This window comes from Bos grunniens, chromosome 1 (genome assembly GCF_055505025.1).
Source record: "Bos grunniens cultivar Pamir isolate PY7600 chromosome 1, Bosgru_T2T1.0, whole genome shotgun sequence".
In the NCBI taxonomy this organism is placed as follows: domain Eukaryota; kingdom Metazoa; phylum Chordata; class Mammalia; order Artiodactyla; family Bovidae; genus Bos; species Bos grunniens.
Window position 1 is genome coordinate 61,331,423 of NC_141165.1, and position 18,011 is coordinate 61,349,433.

Here is an 18,011-nt window from a genome sequence, read left to right on the forward strand (position 1 = left end):
TCTGAAGGAGATCAGACCTGGGTGTTCACTGGAAGGACTGATGTTGAAGCTGAAACTCCAATACTTTGGCCACCTGATGGGAAGAGCTGACTCATTTGAAAAGACCCTGATGCTGGGAAAGAATGAGGGCAGGAGGAGAAGGGGACGACAGAGGATGAGATGGCTGGATGGCATCACCGACTCGATGAACATGGGTTTGGGTGAACTCTGAGAGTTGGTGATGGACAGGGAGGGCCTGGTGTGCTGCAGTTCATGGGGTTGCAAAGAGTCGGAAATGACTAAGTGACTGAACTGAATTGACTGATAGAAGGACTGGTACATAATCGATACGTGATAAGTACAGTGGGTATTATGCAGCAAAATTTGATTCATTTACTAAAAAACTCAAATATCCTGGACATAAAATCCCATTTATCCACTACTACTAATATTATTAAAGGTCTCTATAGCAAAGCTATGGTTTTTTTCAGTAGTCATATATGGGTGTGAGAATTGGACCGTTAATAATGCTTAGTGCTAAAGAACTGACACTTTCAAATCATGGTACTGGAGAAGACTCTTAAGAGTCCCTTGGACAGCAAGATCAAACTAGTCAATCCTAAAGGAAATCAACTCTGAATATTTGTTGGAAGGACTGTTGCTGAAGCTAAAGCTACAATACTTTGGCCATCTGCTGCAGTCAACTCATTGGAAAAGACCCTGAAACTGGGAAAGATTAAAGGCAGGAGGAGAAGGGGGTGACAGAAGATGAGATGATTGGATGGCATCACCAATTCAGTGGACATCATTTGAGCAAACTCTGGGAGATAGTGGAGAACAGAGAAGCCTGGCATGCTGCAGTCCATGGAGTCGTAAAGAGCTGGACACAACAGCGACTGAACAACAACAACAAATAATATTTATGAGCTACCTTTCAGCCTGCCATGGTAATTTTTGGCTTATATTTGCCATAAGCTTATCTTTAAAAGAGTAAAGTCTGTATTTCACAGAAGATAATGTGTTACATATTTTTCTTCATCTGATACTTTCTAATCCTCATCATTTTAACTGTGGAAGGAACAGCAGCATTAAGTCTGAAACTTACACATGAATAGGGAACGGGGAAACATGGTGACAAAATATAGTGGACTCTATGGGAAGAGTTATTTCAGTGAAAGCAGTCAGACAAGTAGAAAGAAGGAATGGTAAATTAAACATGATGACTCCATGATAAGCCCACAGAACCCAAAATGTCCTGCTCCCTAACTATGTTCATCTATCCATACAACAAACACCTCAATTAATTTAATTCCATTTTAATTTGCCCATTGGCTTTTTTATCTATGCTCTTTACACTATATTTTTTTAATGTTGTTCTAGAGAATATAATCCATAACCATTCACCATCTATTTAGAGTTAATGCTGGTGGCTCAGATGGTAAAGACTCTGCCTGCCATGTAGGAAACCTGGGTTCAGTCGCTGGGTAGGGAAGATTCCGTGGAGAATGCCATGGACAGAGGAGCCTGATGGGCTGGACAGTCCATGGGACACAAAGAGTTGGGCACTACTGAGCGACTAACACACACACTGTACCACTTCACAGAAAGTGTAAAAACTCTGCAACCATATATTCCCTTTTAAGCAACCCCCCGCCCCGACCACTGTACTGTACTTTATGTTATGGTTGTTGAATGTGTTGCATCTACATACATTAAAAGCCCTAAAAGATAATGATATAAATTTTGCTATAAATAGTCATGTATTTCACTCACATTGAGAAGAAAGGTAGTCTTTTTTTTATTTACACAGATATCTATCATTTCTGATGTTTTACATTACTTCCTGTAAAATCCAAGTTTCCCTCTCATGGTTATTTCCCTACAGCTTAAAAAACTTTATTTAGAATTTCTTATAACACACGTCTGCTGACAACGAAGTCTCTTGTGTTTCTGTTTACTTAAAAATATCTTTGCCTCTATTCGCAAAGGATATTTTCACTGGACAAAGATTTCTGGTTTGCCAGGGCTATTTTCTCCCTCTAGAACTTTAACGGTATACTGTCCTACTCTCTTCCAGCCATTACAGCTTCGTATAGGAAGTCCAGCCACTTGCGTCAGTTATCCTGTCGGTAGTGTGCCGTTTTCCTCTGACTGCCCTCAAGATTTTCTTTTTATCTTCAGTTTTCAGCAGTTGGACTATAATGTGCTTTGGTGTATCCTTTTTTGTATTTATCTTGCTTGGATTTCACAGAGCTTTCTGAATCTATAAATTTATGTTTTTCAAAAAATTTGACAACTATTTGGCCATTCTCACGTCAACATTTTTTGGGGGCCCATCTCTCCTTTCCTTCTGGGACATAAAACATATGTTAGACTTTAATATTGTCCCTTAGAGTTCTGTTCAGTTTTTTCAATCCCTTTTTTCTTTTTTTCATCAGGGATAGGTTCTATAGATTTATCTTTATGTCTACTGAATCTCTCCTCACTTACTTCCATTCTGCTATTAATTAAGTCCATATGGAGGATTTTTTCATGTTTCAGATACTGTACTTTCCCATCTGCGCTTTTTCATGTTTTCTACTTTCTTGCTGACATTCCCCATACTTCCATTCATTTGTTACAAGAATATGTTTCTTTATTTCAATTTAAATAGGTTTAAAATCACTGTCTGATAATTTCAGCATCAAGATCATCTAGGGGTTGGCTTCTGACCACTTTCTCTTGAGAATGGGTCATAGTTTCCTGCTTCTTTGAAGACCAAGTAATTTTGGATTTTATACCGAACACTGTGAATCCTACTTTATGAAGACTCTTCCTTTTGGTATATTCCTATGAATAGTATTGATGTTTATTTTAATGGCAATTAACTTTATCAAACTGAAAACTTTGTCTTGCCTGCTGTAGTTTAAATGTCTCTGAAGTTCTTTTACTTTCACTGTGCTGCTCTGAGTCTGTCCAATATATGTCAACCAGAGACTTGGGCAAAGTTTACTCACACAACCTGGGGCTTTCCTTACCTGACTCTCTTCTTTCTGGTTCCCAACTCTCCTACTTTCAGGTAGCTATGACCACTCCACCTCTGTCCTTTTGTAACCCAGGGAAGAAAGATAACATTTTTCATAATAGAGCTTCAGCTGTTCTGGGCCAGGCAGCAACTGCAGACTGCTTCAGAGTCAAAGCTACAAAAACAAACAGCTTACGCCATTAGAGTCCCTGCTTTCAGATTCCCCACTGCTCTACAAAATCTGCCTACGTTTTTTTTCACTCTCAAAAACCATCAAGCGCTTTGCCGGTGGCACAGTGGTAAAGAATCTGCCTGCCAGTACAGGAGACACAGATTCAATCCCTGATTCAGGAAGACCCCACATGCTGTGGAGCAACTCACCCTATGCGCCACAACCTTGGGGCCTGTGCTCGAGAGTCCAGGAGCCGCAGTTACTGAAGCCCACACATCCTAGAGCTTGTGTTGCACAACGAGCAAAGCCACTCCAATAAGCAGCCCGTGAACGGCAACGAGAGAGGAGACCCCCTCGCTGCAACGAGAGAGGAGACCCCCTCGCTGCAACGAGAGAACAGCCCTGCAGCAACGAAGACCCACCACAACCAAAAATAAATAAATTTAAAAAATGCTAAAAGTAAGTTATTTAAAAAAAAAACCCTTCAAGTAGCTACTTTTAAAGGTTTTCCCTGAGTCATAGTTGTTATCTGTGGAAGATGATTGTGTTCAAATCTCACTCCATCATCCAAGGAGTGGAAACCACAAATATCTCAATTTTTAAAAAACCTCAATGTAAAAGAATATGTATGTGATCAAACCTTAAATGGTGAACCATAGGCTGCCAAGCCTTTCTTTACCCACTTTAATCTCATTTTACCCAACCCTACAAGAGTCTCAGCATGCTGGGTCTACTTATGATGGCCAGTGAGCATCTTCTATTGTGCATTTCAGCTCACCATCAAGCTTTCATTCTTTCATTCAACTCACCATCAAGCTTTATAAGTCTGCTTCCTAAGAGCAGGCTGCGCTTTGCACATAAAGCAGATGACTTCAGGTGGCTGAGACACAACATTAAATAGCACTGAATCACAACTCTGATTCTGTCAAGGAATAAACCTCAGTTTGGTGCTAATATGTCTTTAACGCCTTTCTAATAGTGGCTAATTTCTCCCTTTTCAAACACAGAGAAAAAAGGTCTCATATGAAGAACCTTCTCCAGGCAAGAGCACCTAGCTAGAAATGAGTAACATTATTTTGTTTACACTTAATGTATTTTTAGAGTTACTTTCTATTTGTAGTGATACTGTTTTCCATTTGTGATAATCATATGAAGTTTAATTTTAAAATCAAATTCACAAAAAGTGAATTAATTATAAAATAATAAATGACAGTATGGACATAAATAAGAACAGGAAAAAGATTTATAGTCGAGTAGATAATTTCAGTTGCTATAACAGATATTCACTACCACCACCCTACCACTTCCCAAATCTCTGTAGCTCAACACAACAGAACTTAATCCACACTCATGAAAATTCCCAGCTGACTGTTCTGATCTATGGTAGCTGTCCACATGTTCATTCAGAGACTAGAAACGACAGAATCTCTACCAAGTGCGACACATGGATTCTAAGATCACTTTGAGCATGCCTGGCCAGCAGTCAGGGAAGAGAGAGAAAAAGCATTTTATAGAGTATGGCAAATTTTTAATGGCTAGGCTTACAGAAAATATACATCGTTCTGCCCACATTCCACTGGCTAGAATTCAGTCTGTTTGATGTTGCTTAGTCACTAAGTCATGTCCAACTTTTTTGTGACCCCAAGGACTGCAGTGCACCGGCTTCCCTATCCTTCACTATCTCCCAGAGTTTGCTCAAATGTCTGCTGAGTCAGTGATGCTATCCACCATCTCATCCTGTTTCCCCTTTCTCCTCCTGCCCTCAATCTTTCCCAGCATCAGGGTCTTTTCCAATGAGTTGGGTCTTTGTATCAAGTGGCCAAAGTACTGGAACTTCAACTTCAGCATCGGTCCTTCTAATGAATACTCAGAGTTGATTTCCTTTAAGATTGACTGGCTTGATCTCCTTGCAGTTCAAAGGAGTCTGAAGAGTCTTCTCCAGCACCACAATTTAAAAACATCATCTCTTCTGTGCTCAGCTTTTTTTATGGTCCAACTCTCACATCCGTAGATGACTACTGGAAAAACCATAGTTTTGACCATACAGATGTTCTCCAGGCAAGAATACTAGAGTGGGTTGCCACACCCCGCTCCAGGGAATCTTCCTGACCCAGGGATCGAATCCATTTATCTTACATCTCCTGCACTGGCAGGTGGGTTCTTTAGCACTAAGGCCACCTGGGAAGCCAGGAAAATGGGTCTAATTCTATGACCAGGAGAAAGAGGGTTTGGGGTTGTGGCGAGCAGAAAGTTCAGGAAACTCCACTGAAGTTTGGGAAACTCTGTAACAGGGTATGTTCCTTCAAAGCAGAGGACAGAAGGGAGTCACTCTGTCTCAGAAACCTCCCTTTTGTAAGGATGACTCCTGGTATGAATGTCTCTGCTTCCTACTCACCTTCCAGTCCCCCAGTGTTAGGCTTCCCCCCAAGAAATACAGAGACAGAAAGGTGGTCCTCAGAAGTGTTTACCCCATTCAGCAGACTTCTCTCCACACAGGAACTTGGGACGCTCACTTCTGCTTCAAATTGCTCAAGGTTCCTGTCCCCCCATTTCTCTCCTAGCAGTTGGGTAATCACAATTTACTAACCCTGCCTCTCACCATCTCCACAAAGTCTTTCCTTTCCAATAGTCCAATTAGCTAACCTGAAAAAGCAACCAGTGTTCATGTCAATTGAAAGCGCTTCCTCCTCACCCTCCAGGGAAATTAAGAACATTTTACACAGCTGCTTCCTGGAGTCCATGACGTTGTTTCCAGTGTGACCGAGGGGATGCTACAATTGCGGCTCCCGCCTGCACTGCCCTGGACCATGGAGGGAGGGATCTCCATCGTGCAAGGTGGCACTTTCCTGATGGGGTAGCTGTCATTCCAACAACCCCACTCCTAGGGTATCTGGCCTGTTCTGATTTGGCCACTCCCTCAGGTAAGAAAGGGCTTCCTGGTGGCTCAGATGGTAAAGAATCCGCCTGCAATGCAGGAGGTTTCATCAATGCAAGGTTCAATCCCTGGATCAGGAAGATTCCCTGGAGAAGTGAATGGCAATTGACTGGAGTACACTTGCCTATACAAGAATACTGAAGTATTCTTGTCTCGGAAGTCCCATAGACAGAGGAGCCTGGTGGACTAGTCCATGGGGTCACAAAGAGATGGACATAACTGAGTGTTCACTTTTTTTTTTCATGTAAGAAAGGGTGCCTGCTCTTTAAAAGCAGGACACACCTCCTTTATGATTTTTATTTGACCTCTGCAGATCACAAGAGGACCTCATTCAGGGTGTGAGTCCTCTGTTTAGTCTCAGTAAATGTAACCGAATCAATTTCAAATTACTGATTCATCACCATTGAAAAATTAGCAGTCATTTAGATTGTGTCCTACATCTTCCTTAAAAACAATATTTTTAAACAATCAAGAACAATAAGTGTCCAAACTTTGCTCATTCTCAAAATGCTATAATTAAAGAGTCAATGCCTCACACTTGTCAGAGCACAATGGAAGGCCCCCATGGATGCTGGTCTTCACTTGGACACGACCGATGTTTGACCCTCACTATTTTAAATTCATGAACTGTTGGCAGAGTGCGTCAGCAAATATTAATCTCTATAAATATGCTTCAGAAGAGAAGCAGCCATTGTAATAAATTGGTCTTTCAAAAGTGTATCAATAAAATATCATGTCAATGGAGAAGTCTTCTAATACTGCATCCTAAACCCATCCTCCACACACTCACGCAAACCCTTTTAAGAAAATATGTAGAATACCTAGATTCAGAGATAATTTGAAGATTCCCTGCAAGGTTTTGTTTATTTGTTACATCGATTTTAAGAACAACTCCATCTAAGTCGTCTTCTCAGCTGCCTTGTCTATTCCACAGAGCAAGGGGTGCTGGAGCCAGAGATTTGAATCCTGGAGTCACCACTTTTGAGCTATGAGATTTGGAGTAAGTCACTTCACATATTTAGGATTTGTCTTAAAATTCTCTACCTCACAAACAAAAGGGAAGTGGGGGTGGTGACAGTAGGTGAAACAGGATGGCCAAAATACAGACGGTTTATTGAAGATCGCTGATATAAGTAATTCATTCTATCTTTAATGTTTGTTTGAATTTTTATAACTAATTTTCAAAGGACACTTTTATAATTATCTAGAGCATTTTGATGCTTTTGAACTCTGGTGTTGGAGAAGACTCTTGAGAGTCCCTTGGACTGCAAGGAGATCAAACCGGTCAAAGCTAAATTAAGAGTCACTCTCAGAGTCTGCTCTGAGATTCCAGCCCCTTTCCAAAAGGGGAGCAACTGGAGGCGGGAGGAGGAGAGGACCAGGGAAGGGATGTATCGCATTTCGCACCAACACAGCTATGTTTTTCTACCACTGACTCTTCAACATCTGGAGATGCCATCCCCATAGAGAGAGGAGGCAAGCAAGGTGATGTGTTGGCTCAGTAAATACTTTTCTTTTTCATCCTCACCTCTACTTTCACATGTAAGCAATGCACTGAGGAAAAAAAAAAGATGATTTCCTGCTTGGGCTCCACTGGCACCAACATAAACTGCTGGTTTCCTCCAAGTTATATTAACATAACTCTACTGACTCACATGATCCTTGTCAGGGCTGCCTATGATAAGGTCAAAACTGTGTGTATCGGGGGAAGGCTATTTGAAGCACTTTCCCCTCCAATCATCAATTTTTACTTGAATACCAAGGAAATCTGGACATCTCTTTTATTACTGACAGATCATATAAAATTCAGAGACTGTTTTCCATCACATCTTTGAGAAAAAAGGAACTCTGAATATAATTTTATTACTTCTTTCATATGTCTTCATCAGCTAATTTAAACTGAATCTGTTCTTTCAAATCATTTTTAAGTATAAAAAAATGAAGTCAGTTTGAATTTTATGTTAAAAATTTAATAACGACCACTAAAGGTTAAAAATACATTTAAAACCAGCTAATATCAGCATCAGAGGAAGAGAATATAATGACAGTTCTAATTATTGCATTCTCTTATTTTGCACTTCTGAAGAGTAGCAATTAAGTCTTTACTTAAGACTTGTGTGGAAAGACTTAGTTTCTGCACCTGCCAAACAGATACTGTGTTATTTATCTCCTCCACCTACAGAGAGGTCTAGCTCCTTACACTTTAGAAGGGGGGTCAGCCTGGTGAATGCAAACTATTTCAAGAGTAGCAGTGTCTCTGATGATTTAGGATGGCGTTCATCCAGCTCTTAGTTTCCATTCTATACAAACAAGTACAAAATTAGCCTCCTAGCCTGTACCAAAAATCAATACAGACTAGTGTGTCTGTTGATTTCCACCCAAGCAGTACATACGGACCAAGTGTCGTTTTTGAGGTCTAGAACACGGGCATTCACTGTCTGGGTCTTGGGCAAGCCCCTTCCTCTGAATCTCTCATTCTCTGCCTCTTTCTTAGGACATTTATTGTGAAAACACTTTGTAAACTTTAAAGGATTCACTCATGCAACTTTAACGGGTCAACAGTGTGTCAGTGGTACAGCATTCTCTGTTGGCAGTTACACAGTAGAGCCATGCTGTCTGGTATTACAGAGAATGTTATATAGTTTTGCTCTATTAGGAGCAGACATCAACAAACATATTTTGATGGCTGTAAGAGAGAGATTTTTCTCAGGAAGAGATGGGGGGAAATACCTCACATTATTTCTGAAAGAGAGACGTTGTTTCCTTACAGTACTTAGAAATACATTGCTTTAAAGATGATGCTGGGAGAAGAATGGTAAGAAGAAATCTGTACTTTCAGTGAAAATGATGGTGGTGAAAGAAAAGCTGCCGCAGGCTGGTAAAAACCACACTGCACACTGACAAAGCACTCAAATATCCATGCTTTTCTGAAAGAAATGACTGCTGTTCTTTCTAATAACGGCAGAAAATATTATATTTAATTAAAAAGAAATAGCTAAGTGCACATCCTTCTTACTAGTCTCTAAACCACAAATGTTCATCTAAGTCTCTGCACCATGCACAATGCTAGGCAGAAACAGTACAAAGATGAATAGGATACGTGTTTTTGTCAATCGGTACATTGATGTTTTTAATGCCTGAAAGCTCTGTTTTCTTGGAGCTTCCTCAGTTCTTACAGTAACCAAGAGCACTTAGTTAATAAGTTCTGCTGCTGCGGCTGCTGCTAAGTCACTTCAGTCGTGTCCGACTGTGTGTGACACCATAGACAGCAGCCACCAGGCTCCCCCGTCCCTGGGATTCTCCAGGCAAGAACACTGGAGCGGGTTGCCATTTCCCTCTCCATAATAAGTTCTAGATGTCAGCAACTATCGAAATAATAATTGATTCAGGCAAGAATTCTCAATGGATGTCAAAACCACTGGGTCAAAGTTTGGAAGGAAACACGGGAGTCGCATGATTCTGAAAGTCTTATCCCACAGGTTACTTACTAACTATAAAAAGGAAAAAGAGAAATCTTGGCACTGGGGAAATCTAGGGGCTACTGATTTAACCAAGAGATAAAACTCAGCACCAACAACAATGGGACAGGCATTATGTGACTCTTCATATGATGCAACAGGAAGGACAAAAGACTATCTATGTGGTACTCTCGCAAAATTAAATTGAATCTAATTATAAGGATGTATAATGTCACGAACCTCATTCCATAGTTCATCAGGCACTCTATCTATCAGATCTAGGCCCTTAAATCTATTTCTCACTTCCACTGTATAATCATAAGGGATTTGATTTAGGTCATACCTGAATGGTCTAGTGGTTTTCCCTACTTTCTTCAATTTCAGTCTGAATTTGGCAATGAGGAGTTCATGGTCTGAGCCACAGTCAGCTCCTGGTCTTGTTTTTGCTGATTGTATAGAGCTTCTCCATCTTTGGCTGCAAAGAATATAATCAATCTGATTTAGGTGTTGACCATCTGGTGATGTCCATGTGTAGAGTCTTCTCTTGTGTTGTTGGAAGAGGGTGTTTGTTATGACCAGTGCATTTTCTTGGCAAAACTCTATAGTCTTTGCCCTGCTTCATTCCGTATTCCAAGGCCAAATTTGCCTGTTACTCCAGGTGTTCCTTGACTTCTACTTTTGCATTCCAGTCCCCTATAATGAAAAGGACATCTTTTTTGGGTGTTAGTTCTAAAAGGTCTTGTAGGTCTTCATAGAACTGTTCAACTTCAGCTTCTTCAGCATTACTAGTTGGGGCATAGACTTGGATTACTGTGATATTGAATGGTTTACCTTGGAAACGAACGGAGATCATTCTGCCGTTTTTGAGATTGCATCCAAGTACTACATTTCGGACTCTTTTGTTGACCATGATGGCCACTCCACTTCTTCTGAGGGATTCCTGCCCGCGACATTGTATGGGAGACAGGGATCAAGACCATCCCTATGGAAAAGAAATGCAAAAAAGCAAAATGGCTGTCTGGGGAGGCCTTACAAATAGCTGTGAAAAGAAGAGAAGCAAAAAGTAAAGGAGAAAAGGAAAGATATAAGCACCTGAATGCAGAGTTCCAAAGAATAGCATGAAGAGATTAAGAAAACCTTCCTCAGTGATCAATGCAAAGAAATAGAGGAAAACAACAGAATGGGAAAGACTAGGGATCTCTTCAAGAAAATCAGAGATACCAAAGGAACATTTCATGCAAAGATGGGCTCAATACAGGACAGAAATGGTATGGACCTAACAGAAGCAGAAGATATTAAGAAGAGGTGGCAAGAATACACGGAAGAACTGTATAAAAAAGATCTTCATGACCCAGATAATCACGATGGTGTGATTACTCACCTAGAGCCAGACATCCTGGAATGTGTAGTCAAGTGGGCCTTAGAAAGCATCAGTACGAACAAAGCTAGTGGAGGTGATGGAATTCCAGTTGAGCTATTCCAAATCCTGAAAGATGATGCTGTGAAAGTGCTGCACTCAATATGCCAGCAAATTTGGAAAAGTCAGCAGTGGCCAGGACTGGAAAAGGTCAGTTTTCATTCCAATCCCAAAGAAAGGCAATGCCAAAGAATGCTCAAACTACCACACAATTGCACTCATCTCACACGCTAGTAATGCTCAAAATTCTCCAAGCCAGGCTTCAGCAATATGTGAACCGTGAACTTCCTGATGTTCAAGCTGGTTTTAGAAAAGGCAGAGGAACCAGAGATCAAATTGCCAACATCCGCTGGATCCTAGAAAAAGCAAGAGAGTTCCAGAAAAGCATCTATTTCTGCTTTATTGAGTATGCCAAAGCCTGTGACTGTGTGGATCACAATAAACTGTGGAAAATTCTGAAAGAGATGGGAATACCAGACCACCTGATCTGCCTCTTGAGAAATTTGTATGCAGGTCAGGAAGCAACAGTTAGAACTGGACATGGAACAACAGACTGGTTCCAAATAGGAAAAGGAGTTCGTCAAGGCTGTATAATGTCACCCTGTTTATTTAACTTCTATGCAGAGTATATCATGAGAAACGCTGGACTGGAAGAAACACAAGCTGGAATTAAGATTGCCGGGAGAAATAGCAATAACCTCAGATATGCAGATGACACCACCCTTATGGCAGAAAGTGAAGAGGAACTAAAAAGCCTCTTGATGAAAGTGAAAAAGAGAGTGAAAAAGTTGGCTTAAAGCTCAACATTCAGAAAACTAAGATCATGGCATCCGGTCCCACCACTTCATGGGAAATAGATGGGGAAACAGTGGAAACAGTGTCAGACTTTTATTTTTCTGGGCTCCAAAATCACTGCAGATGGTGACTGCAGCCATGAAATTAAAAGACGCTTATTCCTTGGAAGGAAAGTTACGACCAACCTAGATAGCATATTGAAAAGCAGAGACATTACTTTGCCAACAAAGATTCATCTGGTCAAGGCTATGGTTTTTCCTTGGTCATGTATGGATGTGAGAGTTGGACTGTGAAGAAGGCTGAGCGCCAGAGAATTGATGCTTTTGAACTGTGGTGTTGGAGAAGACTCTTGAGAGTCCCTTGGACTGCAAGGAGATCCAACCAGTCCATTCTAAAGGAGATCAGCCCTGGGATTTCTTTGGAAGGAATGATGCTAAAGCTGAAACTCCAGTACTTTGGCTACCTCATGAGAAGAGTTGACTCATTGGAAAAGACTCTGATGCTGGGAGGGATTGGGGGCAGGAGGAGAAGGGGACGACAGAGGATGAGATGGCTGGATGGCATCACTGACTCGATGGACGTGAGTCTCAGTGAACTCCGGGAGCTGGTGATGGACAGGGAGGCCTGGCGTGCTTCGATTCATGGGGTCGCAAAGAGTCGTACACAACTGAGCGACTGATCTAATCTGATCTGATCTCCTGTCTGTCTAATGTGTTGAACTATGCCAAGATTAGCTCCAAAGCTAGCACGTGCAAGTAAATCCTCTAGACATGGATCCTGGCTCCACCTGAGTCTGGCAATGAGAATGTCATTGCTAGCCTTTGGTCTCATCCCAGGAGGGAGCTAACCAAGACCTGCAGGATAATGCAGAGGGTATACTGGATTGTGCAGAGCCACCTGGAAGAGTCAATCAATATGGATTAATGTCTCAGTTGAGGCAGTCCCAGGAGGAAGCCGGACCCAGTTGGATCTTGAAGGAGGGGAATCCGGAGGAGAATCAAGGTAAGAGAAATTATGCAAAAGGATGGACAGAAAGAATACAGGGAAGTGAGACAACCCAGTCTGATGAGCACAAGGAGTGGGAAAAAAATTCTTGCTCCATATGAAAGCTCTACTGGGAAAGAATGGCAGTGGGGCTAAGGATGGGGCCATGGGCAAACTTAAGTAAGAAAGGGACTTGGGAACATCATTAGCAAACACTAGGTAACAGCGGTCTTAACTTAAGAGAGCTAAATGTGACCTTGCTTTGACGTGGCAATTATACAGTACAGATGATTTTTTGTTTTCCTTCATTCTGTTCAACCAGACCACTAAGAAAAAGGCCTCACTGAGCAGAAATTTGTAAATTCATCTGGAAATGTTTGAATAGCTTTGCATCACAGGTCTGATAGTATGGGTAGAAAGCAACATTAAAATAGGAAGACAGGTTACAGATGCTAGTTGTGCCCCTCAGTTCAGTTCAGTTCATTCACTCAGTCGTGTCCAACTCTTTGCAACCCCATGGACTGCAGCACGCCAGGCTTCCCTGTCCTTCACCAACTCCTGGAGTTTACTCAAACTCATGTCCATTGAGTCAGTGATGCCATCCAACCATCTCATCCTCTGTCGTCCCCTTCTCCTCCTGCCTTCCATCTTTCCCAGCATCAGAGTCTTTTCAAATGAGTCAGTTCTTCGCATCACGTGGCCAAAGTATTGGAGTTTCAGCTTCAACATCAGTCTTTCCAATGAATATTCAGGATTGATTTCCTTTAGGATGGACTGGTTGTATCTCCTTGCTGTCCAAGGGACTCCCAAAGAGTCTTCTCCAACATCACAGTTCAAAAGCATCAATTCTTTGGCATTCAGCTTTCTTAATAGTCCAACTCTCACATTCATATATGACTACTGCAAAAACCATAGCCTTGACTAGACAGACCACTGTTGCCCCTCAGGCCATCCTAAATGACTTGTCAGATTTAAAGCAGAAAAAATAATCTAATGAAACTGTTAAAATCTTTCCATTTCCGTGATCAATGGGAGACTGTTGGACGTTGGACTCAATTTAAACCAAAAAAAAAAAAAAAATTATTTTTGGATGCCAAGTGTCTCACTCAAGTGGATTTTCATGAAACAGTGAAATGACAGGGCCTAAATGTAAATACCACCAAAGCCCAGGAAGCTGGAAAGAAAAACAACCAGTAGGGAAAATCTGCTGCTGGTGGTCAGACCCAGCAGCACTGATGCCCAGCAATTCCATGCTCAGCTTCGCTTGAAATAACAAACTCTTTAACGAGGGAGGGCTCGTGTGCTCCGCTGTCATGGTGATGGGGAAATCTCAGCCAGCAGCAAGGGGAACTGACCGGGCAGACTTAGCAGACACCAGCCCTGGGAATAAAGTCCAAACGTGCTTCATGTTGTAGGGAGGTACATTTGTATCTTCAGAAGAAAGACTGGCAGTGGGATTCACAGCCACAGTCAGAGGTCAGCTAGAAAAAGAGCAGCTTGTGTAAAAAGCATCTGCCCTAATACCAATCTTCCTTTGCATAAGCCTCCAAACCCTGTTTCCTATTTCATTCTTTTGGCCTTTGAATTATTCAGACACAGAAATCTAAGCCTAATGTTGGGACAAGGGTATAACAGGTACAGACTTTGCTATTCTGTGCTATCTCTATGGGGAGAACCTAGAAAACTGGAAGGAGCATGGCAGGCCACAGTGATTAATCCAAACTCTGCTTCCAGGCTCATCTACATCAACGAGGAGGGAAGGGTTCTTCTTAAATACTCCCTGGCTGGAGATCACACACACATTCCATGCTCACTTACTCTCCAGGGTCAAGAAGAGGCTTATGATATATGACTAAAATATATTCTCTCCACTCAATTGACTTATAAATCTAATTAACATGTTTAAAACAATTAAAAAGTTAGAAACCATGGAATGTTTTTTGTTTGTTGCTGTTATTACTGTTGAGCTTGCTTTCTTTTTACTACCAGCAGTTCCAACTTCAAAGCAATCTGTGAAACTCAACCTTCTTTCTAAGTCTTCATATAAAGTTATTCTTTCTGGAGAAAGAAGTGAATGATAGTTTACTGAATGAGTACAGTCACCTCCAATTGAGTATAAATGGCTATTATGTCAATGGTGTAGAGCCGTTCTCAAAGTGGTCTGGGGACCTGTGAGGGTCTCAGATCCTACGGGGCAGGGGAGAGGGGAGGTACACGAAGTCAAACCATCCAAGGTATAACTTTTTTTACTCACTTCCTTCATGATTGTACAATGGAGTTTTTCAGAGGCGACGTCCCTCTGGATGACACCATCACTCTGCTGTTAATGAAACAGGTGCCTGTAGAGTCTTGTACTTTAAAAACCTCTCATAGTTTTAATAAGCATCGATAGTTATAACTCATATAAACAATAAGCATCGATAGTTATAACTCATATAAACAAAAGATTTTGGGGGACTTCTCAAGTGGTCCACTGGGTAAAATCCTCCTTGCAATGCTGTGGACATGGATTTGATCCCTGGCCGGGGAACTAAGATCCCACATAGGTGGGGCAGCTAAGCCCACTTACCACAACTACAGAGTTCGGGAGCCCATGACCACAGCGAAGAGCTGGAATGCTGCAACAAAGATCCAGTACAGCCAAAAAAAAAAAAATTTATTTTTAAAGAGGTTTTTGGAGTCCTCAATAACTTTTAAGTGTATAAAAGGATCCTAAAATATTACAAGCAGCAGAAGTCTTACTAAGAGAACGCTTCGATTCAGAATCTAAATAATAACTTTGTAACAGTGTCACACAAGCAGCTGGGTGTTTAAAAATAAAAAAGGTAAACATCCTTTAACTTGTTCCTTTAAGTGGTAGAATTCCAAGGATCTCCAGCTCTTCCTAATAGTTTGGCTTTTTCCTTGCCTGGGACTGTTTGCTTTTTCTCCTCTTGGAGAGAAGGCATTCAGCTAATTCACCGTCCACTGTTCCTCCTTTCTGTTTTTACAAATAAATCCTTTTCCTGAAATGCCATCCACATGGTCATGCACTGAGGTTCTTAATCACATATCTCCTTGTCTATTACTTAACTTCTCCCCATTGTAATGATCACCTTTACTCCTTGACTCTTTTTTAATGATTATTTCACAATCTGTTTTTTTTTAATGTGATCTATCACAAAAGATACACTTAACTGTCTCTCCTAGAATGTCTTTCTTTTAGCTCCCTGCCTGGCAAACTAAAAGGTTCCCTTGCACAGCCCTACCCTCTATCTGGTCAGCTTCTTCCCGCTCCACAGACGACGGGCCAGGGTTTGATGGAATACAGCCTTGCTGAACTACAGCTTTTGTTTACATACCGGGTTTCAACTACCATGACTGTGAGAGTTTTCTTTTTCTTCCCATTATAAATAGCATAGGAAACATGTTTGAGGACTAAATCAATGAATGAACATAGGACTGTAAATTTAGAAATAAAAAATCTGAGAAAGAAAAGGGGAAGCAAGTGAGCAAAATAACAAACTACACAATTACTAATTATGGTGCATTAAATCTGGTTCTGACCTTCCTGAAAGCTAAGAGAGAAGGCTAAGAAAGAAAAGGGGTTTGACTTCATCTGTTCCCTTGCCCCATCTAGTAGAAGAGGTGTTTAATAAATACTCCTCGTAAACTGATGCCTCTTCTCAAGGGATAACGTCTGAGCTCTCTGTTCAACGATATACTGAGCATCACTCAAGATGTGGCTCAAGGCAGGTGGGACTTCTTCCAAAGGAAACCTCTTCTAAAGACAGAATCGAGCTTCAGACTTTCCATATTACAACTTGCAGGATGAATTTAATGATAAAAATAAAGTTACCTCACCAAGGGAAATGTAATATACCTAAAGGAATTCAGTTTATTAGAGGAAATGCATCGAGCTTAGAAAAGTGAGATAAATTGCCAGGATGGAAAGTAAGAAATTTCATTTAATTACTTTCGTTTTTTGTATGACAATTTTTCTCAATTCATTTTACTGTTCTGTACTATTATTAAGCCATCTCAGGTTATTAATATATCTATTATTTAAATAAGGCTTGCCTTTCCAAGCATTATAGTACAAAGTCTACTAGTCCCTCATCTTATATGTTGATAAACTGAGGGGAGAAAGCTGAGGCTGCTCTTCAAAATGACTGCCACATGCAAAAAGCACAAATATTTACCTTTCTATTTTCTTCCAGGAAGATATCAAACACATATAAAACATGGGTTCTACCCAATACCACCCAACCACCATCATGATGTTTCCCCAGAGGCATATATCTTTTCAACTCAAAAAAGTGACCCCCAAATCTCAATATCCACTCACATGAAAATTTTGGAAGGGGGGTTAGTGGTGAGAATGTAATACAAAAATACATTGCAAATTTTATTCACAAATAAAAAAGCAGGTTCTGACAGCAAAGCAGAGAAAACTTTTTTCAACTCAGGCACTTTCTCACTCAAATCTTTGTAATATGAGAGGAGAACTCAGATCATAGTACATGATGAGATCCTTTTCTGCTAATTAATATTCTGTGCAAGGTGTCTATGTTAAATTATCATCATTCACTGCCTTGAAAATGAGCTGTATTCCTTCTGCAAACTTCCCAGAAAATTCTAGGGAAAACAGAAGAAATCAATTCCCTAAGTAAGCACCTACTATGTACTAAGAAGGGCTTCCCGTTGGCTCAATGGGAAAGAATCTGCCTGCCAATGCAGGACGCACAAGTTTGACCCCTACGTCAGGAAGAGCCCCTGGAGAAGGGAATGGCAACCCACTCCAGTATTCTGGCCTGGAGAATCCCATGGAGAGAGGAGCCTGGTGGGCTACAGTCCACAGGGTTGCAAAGAATCAGACACGACTGATCAACTAGGCGCACACACACATGTGCTAGGCACACCACACATATTTTCGTCTCAGTTCTCCTAACCATCTGGGAAGTATGTCTCACCATCCGTGGTCCACAGATGAAGAGAACAATGCTCATCATAGTTAGATAACAAGCTCTAAGTCATACAGAGAAGTAAAGGGAAACCAGCATTTGATTCCAGGTCTATTTGAATCCAAGACTTGTATTGTTTCCTCTATACTAGGCTGCCTTCTAGAAGCAATCTCTTAATATCAAGAATCTTCCCAGTGCCAACTAAAAGTTGTCACTTGCCATCTGGTTCTACAAGAAGGAAGTCATCAGCCACTGCAGTGGCTGACCTTCACCACACCCTGAAAGGAGTTCAGGATGGAGATCAGGAATGTGGTACTCCATGCT

At 41.1% G+C, this 18,011-nt stretch overlaps 1 protein-coding gene across 12 annotated transcripts in view; it reads right to left on the reverse strand.

Annotated features, from left to right (window-relative positions):
• TNIK (TRAF2 and NCK interacting kinase) overlaps positions 1-18,011 on the reverse strand; it is a 405,472-nt gene that overhangs the window by 244,129 nt on the left and 143,332 nt on the right. Inside the window, exons 1-2 of one of the 12 annotated variants that reach the window (XM_086394172.1) lie at positions 10,380-10,530; positions 9,892-10,241 (exon numbers count right to left, since the gene is read on the reverse strand). The exons of 10 other annotated variants lie outside the window; for them this stretch is intronic. The gene's annotated coding sequence lies outside the window, so the exon portion shown is untranslated. Of the gene's footprint in view, positions 1-9,891; positions 10,242-10,379; positions 10,531-18,011 lie in introns of those variants that run through there. One more of the 12 variants, XM_086394160.1, reaches the window with a different exon arrangement.